The sequence below is a fragment of the Capsicum annuum genome, chromosome 7 (genome assembly GCF_002878395.1).
Source record: "Capsicum annuum cultivar UCD-10X-F1 chromosome 7, UCD10Xv1.1, whole genome shotgun sequence".
Classification (NCBI taxonomy): Eukaryota; Viridiplantae; Streptophyta; class Magnoliopsida; order Solanales; family Solanaceae; genus Capsicum; species Capsicum annuum.
In genome coordinates, this window is record NC_061117.1 from 64,742,119 (window position 1) to 64,748,788 (window position 6,670).

Consider the following 6,670-nt stretch of genomic DNA (forward strand, 5'->3'; position numbering starts at 1 on the left):
TCCTAAAAGTTCTGAGCTGAGTATGGGAGTAGTATTTAGCACCATGTTGGGTATGATTCCAAGGTTTCATGCCCTAGAACTACGTGCCCCCATAGGTTTCTGATTTACCCAAATGGGTTAAGATAGTGATCACTAAAGTTAAGATTATATTTCGATGACAAGGGTAGAATAGCTCTCCCCAATGTGGGCAAGACATTGGACTCCATATAGCTCACATGGTTTATGTTGGTTAGAAGAAACTCCTGAGTCTAAAAGAGTTCTAGAGTTCCCAAGTGTTAAAGTTCCTAAAAGTTCTATAAGCTGTAAGTTTTAAAGAAGTTTTACTCTCAGCAAGATAAAAGCATGAGTTTGAAAGTATTGTTTAAAGCTTCCTTTAGCCTTCAAGTACTGAGAATAAGAGGAGAGCACAGATTTTAAAGTTAAGTATAATGACTCACGAGATTTGTGTTACATATTTCACTATTCATGATTTATGAGTTTTATATTTTAGACTTATTCAAGCTATGCGAGTCATTCCTATTTGCATGCATGATTTTATTAAAGAGTATTAATATTGTTTTATGTAAATGCATACACCCCCATATACTCAGTACATTCCTAAAGTGCTGATCCACATATACGTCTATGTGCTACATTGTCTTATAATGTGGGTTCAGGTGCTCAGTCTTAGTAGTGATCGTGATTCCCAAGTGCCTTTGCCTACATCCATAGTTGGTGAGTCCTCATGGTTCGAGGACCTACTTTCTCAGATTTTTAGTTGTCATTACTTTCATATCAGTTTGAGTCAATTAGAGGTTTGTCTCGATGGCTCTCCAGTTTGAGTAGTGGAGGCTTTGTCAGACTAGACTAGCAATTGTGTTTTAGACTTTCAGTATTTGATATTTTAGAATATGTTTCCAGTTATTCTAGTTTTGAGTTAATATATCATAGTATTATTGTTTGGTTTGACATCCCAAAGTGAGAGATAGAGATGGTAACAGGCTCAAAGGGTTAGCTTGGGGCTACTTGTAGCCTTAAGCACCGTGTGACACTCTGGGGTGAGATTTCGGGGCATTTCAGACCACCTACATATTTTCTCAACACAAAGACATGAAATACCAGATGAATGGAGTTCAAACTAGAAGACAACTCTAACTCATAAGCAATATTGCCAAACCTTCTCAAGACTATATAAGGACCAACATACCAGGGACTAAGCTTTCCTTTCTTCCCAAACCACATCACTCCCTTCATGGGAGATACCTTTAGGAACACCCTATCCCCAACCTTAAATTCCAAGTCTTTTTATCTTACATCTGCATTGGACTTTTGGCGACTTTAGGCAGGCTTAAGCCTATCCCGAATCACCTTCACCTTCTTCATTGCTTGGTAAACCAAATTGGGCCAAAAACATATCTGCCTTACCAAGTTCAAACCACCCAATAGGAGATCTACACCTCCTACCACACAATGCATCAAAAAGAGCCATACCAATACTAGAATGGTAACTATTATTATAACCAAACTCTACAATAGGTAGATGCTCAACCCCGCTACCACCATAGCCAATCACACATGTGCGAAGCATATCCTCTAATGTCTGAATAGTCCTCTCTACTTACCCATCCATCTACAGGTGGAAAGAAGTACTCAGACTAACCTTAGCCTCAACCCTTTCTAAAATGACCGCCAAAAGTGAGATAAAAATTGCATACCATGATCAAAGATGATAGAAATAGGTACCTCATACAGCTTCACAATCTCATGAAGGTACAACCTCGTATAATCCTCAGCCAAAAAGTAAGTCCTTACTGGTAAAAAGTGAGACAACTTTGTCATCCTATCCATAATGACCCAAACCAAATCAAATTGATTTCGAGATCGAGAAAGACCGGTAACAAAATCCATGTTGATCACTTTTCATTTCCATTCAGGCAACTCAATTTCCTGATACAATCCTCCGGGCCTTATGTGCTCAAATTTCACTTATTGGCACACCATGCACTTGGCTAAAAAACTAGCCACATTCTTCTTCATACCTTTCCATCAATATATCTCCTTGAGGTCATGATATATTTTTATCGAACTAGGATGAAAAACATAGCGCAATTCATGTGCCGCAGCCAAGATTTTTTCTTGCAAAACATCAATGTCAGGAACACACAACCTTCTTCGGTACTGCAAGGTACCATCACCACTAATATCGAAGGCCACCACCTTCTGCCCACCAACATCACCATTGATCTTTAATAGGACAGGTTCTAACATTTTCTTCTCCTTGATCTCTACTCCAAGAGATGACCGCACCACTTCTTGAACGAACACACCATCATCCTCAGAGTCCAAAAGGCAAACTTTAAGGTTAGCCAAATGGTGAATATCCTTCACTAACTCCTGCTTCTCTTTATCCACATGAGCTAGACTCTCCATGGATAACCTGCTAAGAGCATAAAAGCTACATTAACTTTACTTGGATGGTAGTAAAAATTCAAGTCATAGTCCTTGAGAAGCTCAAGCCACCTCCTCTTCCTGAGATTAAGTTCTTTTTGAGTAAATACATATTGTAGGCTCTCATAATTTGAGAAGATATCCATATGCACCCCATACAAATAGTGCTGTTAGATTTTTAATACAAACACCATAGCTAACAACTCCAAATCATGAGTAAGATAATTTCTCTCATGCACCTTCAACTGCCTAGAAGCATAGGCTATTACCTTTCTATGTTGCATCAAAACACAGCCACATCCCACCTGGGATGCATTACAGTAAACCATAAACCCCTCAGTGCCTTCATGCAAGGTCAAACCAGAGCTAAAATTAGCTTATCCTTCAGCTTTTCAAAACTACCTTCACACGCATCCGACCAAGAGAACTTTACCTTTTTATGAGTCAACTTAGTCAATGGGGCCGCTATAGAAGAGAAAATCTCTACAAACCTCTTGTAGTAGCTAGCCAAACTCAAAAATCTCCAAATATCGATTGGAGTCGTAGGTCTAGGCCATTTCTTAACCTCCACAACCTTTAGCAGATCCACCATGATTCCCTTACTAGAAATATTATGACTTAGAAAAGTGACAACGTTCAACCAAATTTCATATTTTAAAAGGTATGCAACACAACACGAAGGTGGTTGGCATAATCTACCTCACTCTTAGAATACACCAAGATGTCATCCATGAATACAATGACAAACAAATCTAGAAACTGATGGAAGACCTTATTCATCAAATCCATAAATGCTGTCGTAGCGTTGGTTAAACCAAAAGACATAACCAAGAACTCAAAGTACCCATACCGAGTACGAAAAGTAGTCTTAGGGATATCCACCTCCCTAATATTAAGTTGATGATACCCATCCGAAGATCAATCTTAGAGAAAAATTTGACACCTTGGAACTGATCAAATCCTTGGAAGAGGATACTTGTTCTTAACTATTACCTTATTCAATAGTCGATAGTCAATACACATCCGAAGGGAACCATCCTTCTTACACATGAATAACACTAGTACACTCCCCGGAGACATACTAGGATGGATGAAACCCTTATCCAAGAGATTCTTAAGTTGCTCCTTCAACTAAGCCAGAGTCATCCTATAAAGAGGAATAGAAATTGGACGAGTGTCCAGATTAATCATAAACTCAATCTCCCTATCCAAAGAAACACCAGGAAGTTCATCAGGGAAGACCTCAGGAAATTCATTCACCCCCAGAATAGAATACAAAGAAGTGCTATTCGAGTTAGAATCTCTAACCTAGAATAGATGGTAAAGACACCCCTTAGAGATTAATCTCTGAGCTCTAAGATATGATATAAACGTCCCTTTAGGTACTAGGGAACTACCCTCCCACTCAATAACTAATTTACCAGGGAACTTAAAGACAACCTTATGGGTCCAACAGTTTTAGGATGTATAGCATGAGTGCAACCAATCCATCCCCAGAATAACATCAAAATCCACTATATCTAACTTATATAAATCCACCAAAGTCTCTTACTAACAATAGATACCATGCACTCCCTATAGACTCTTCTAGAAATCATAGAGTCACCCACTGAGGTAGAAATAAAAAAAAAGGTTCAGAACAACCTCAGGACCAAAACCAAAATACACAGCCACAAATGAGGTCACATAAAAGAGAGTGGACCCTGGATCAAGTAAATAATACATACAATGGGATAAAAGTTTCAATGTACAAGTCACATCAGGCAATGCCTCAAACTCATGTCAGGATGCAAGAGCATATAACCGATTCCAATATGTGTCGGTACCAAAAGTAAAAATAGATACAGAAGCAACCCTTTGGTGTAGAGGTAGATGAAGAGGCAATCGGAAAAATGTTCGCTCTCGAAGTAACTTTACCAACCAAATAATTTTTAAGCATATGGCCCAGCTAACCACATTTAAAACACCTGTCGCTTCTCCCATCATAGAAACCCCAATACAACGAACCAAAAAACCTATAAGAAGGACATGATGAAGTCGACTGTGCTCCACTAGTTTGATATTGGGCACCTTGTACCCTGAAGTTGTCTTTACCCTGCTGATGCCTGTCATCCGACGACTTTGGGTAAGGAGCACTAGCTGTGGAGAAAGAACCAAAACTCCTCCATGTCTTCTTTGGCCATTTACCACCATTCCTGCTAATGAGTGGTGAAGTTACCACTTATTTGCACTCCACTTCCGTGCACACTACTATTATTATTTGAATGTATAAACAAAATAAATTTTATATTAAATACACTATTTTCCATATTTTGTAGGCATACAGGTTATGGGAAGGAAAAATGCGGACACAAGATGAAAAGGGTCAAGAATGGAGAGAAAAAGTACAACTAGTAGAACTGAAGTAGAACATAGTTACAGTTACCATGATCGTAATTTGAGGGCCGAGATCACAGCCAGTTAAGTCAGATCAAATGACCAAAATTGTAGTGATCTTAACATATTTGTAGTTGCCGCGATCGTGCTCAAGCCTCCGCAATTGCGTGAGAGCAGAAGATGACCCAGGGGCAAAACCATTGTTTAGCCAGACGACCCTAAATCCCATTTAAGACTCAATACCCATTTATTCTAGGAAATTATTATTCCACAACCCTACCTCCAGATTTAGTTTAGGGTTTTTGTAATTTCTTAGATCTTAGAACTAAACTTGTACTAATGTTGAGCTAAGAAGACATTAGAGTGACTTTCAAGTGTAGATTTGGCATCACCCATTGAAGATTCATTGGATTCTGAAGTGCAGTTTACCCTCTCTTTATTTTTTATGGATAACTTTGATGAAAATATTGGTTTATTTGTGTTTGTTATCATTATGATTTGCTAGATATACCTCTTGGAATTCTACTAGAATAAGATGAAATAGTGTATGGGTTGTGATATATTTGTATAGATTCTAGTTGGTTGATGATGGGTTTTACTATTTCTTGGTTGAAATGGTTGGGATTTGTGGATGAAAGCCCCAAATACCCAAATGGGTTTGATGGGTGAAAAATCCTAAGCTCTTAAAAGCCTAAACATCCTTAAAACAGGGGTTTAAGTGAACTTTAGGAACCCTCATCATCCTTGAAAGAGAGATGTGGGAATTAAAGCAATAGTAGATAATAATTTGGTATGTCTTGCCAATTTTTCACTATCTTAGACATAAGGGTGATTAAGAGGTTGACTATACCATGGGTCTCATCCTAGAATTAGGGATACCTAATTGAGGTATTTGGTGGTTTTAATTAACACACTCGTTAGGTACTCAAAAGGGTCAATAAGTGACATCTGTGAGGTTTTGTTAAAAAACTAGCCTAAATTACCTTAAACCTAGCCTACCACATCATCAATGATTCGAATTTGCAATGAATCATCATGATCCCATGTATAATTTGCCCCTAGGAAAACATAGTCCCAAGATCTATTTTAATTGATTACACTCTAAATATTCTTAGTCTCGAGTTAGTCCTTTAAAATCCCAAGAATTACTTCACACTTGATAAGATTGAAATCCCCCAAACTATTTTAAACCATAGGTTTGACCCTAGCATGAAAATTTTATTTCAAATTAACTCAATCGTTACTCACATTAATCTTTATGGATTCGACTCCGACTCTTAGTTGGGTAAATATATTGACAACGATAACCTTGCACTTAAATTGATGTGTAAGTTGAGCATTATAAAAAATGGCATTGTTGTTGTGGAATAATTTGGCGTATTGAGTTAGTTTGAAATTTTAGCCTACTTTCTTGGATTCAAACTTGTAAATATTTGTTTGTGATTTTCTTTTGTTTATTGTGTTAGATAGATTTTTATTTTTGATTATTTGTCAATATGGCATCTTGGAATAAATATGAGTTTGGTGGTTGGAGATCTTATCTTGATGATCCATGTCCATATTGTGGTAGACCCCACTTTTATCAAGATTGTAGATATTCTCCCCAAAGAGAGATGTGTGCACCATCTCGATCTTATAGGGAGTATGGTTGTTCTCTATGTGGTGGTCAAGATAGACATTGTAGTGATTGTCCAAATGTCCCTACCCCTATTATGCTAACCTTATTGCTAGTTCGTTTTATGATTTTGATAGGTCTTATGATTAAGAAAAGAAAGAACAAAGCACCAAAAATAGTGGCATTGAAGCAATGCTTCAAATTATCTTGGATCAGGTAGAATCAACGGGGGCTGATATACATCTCATGCAT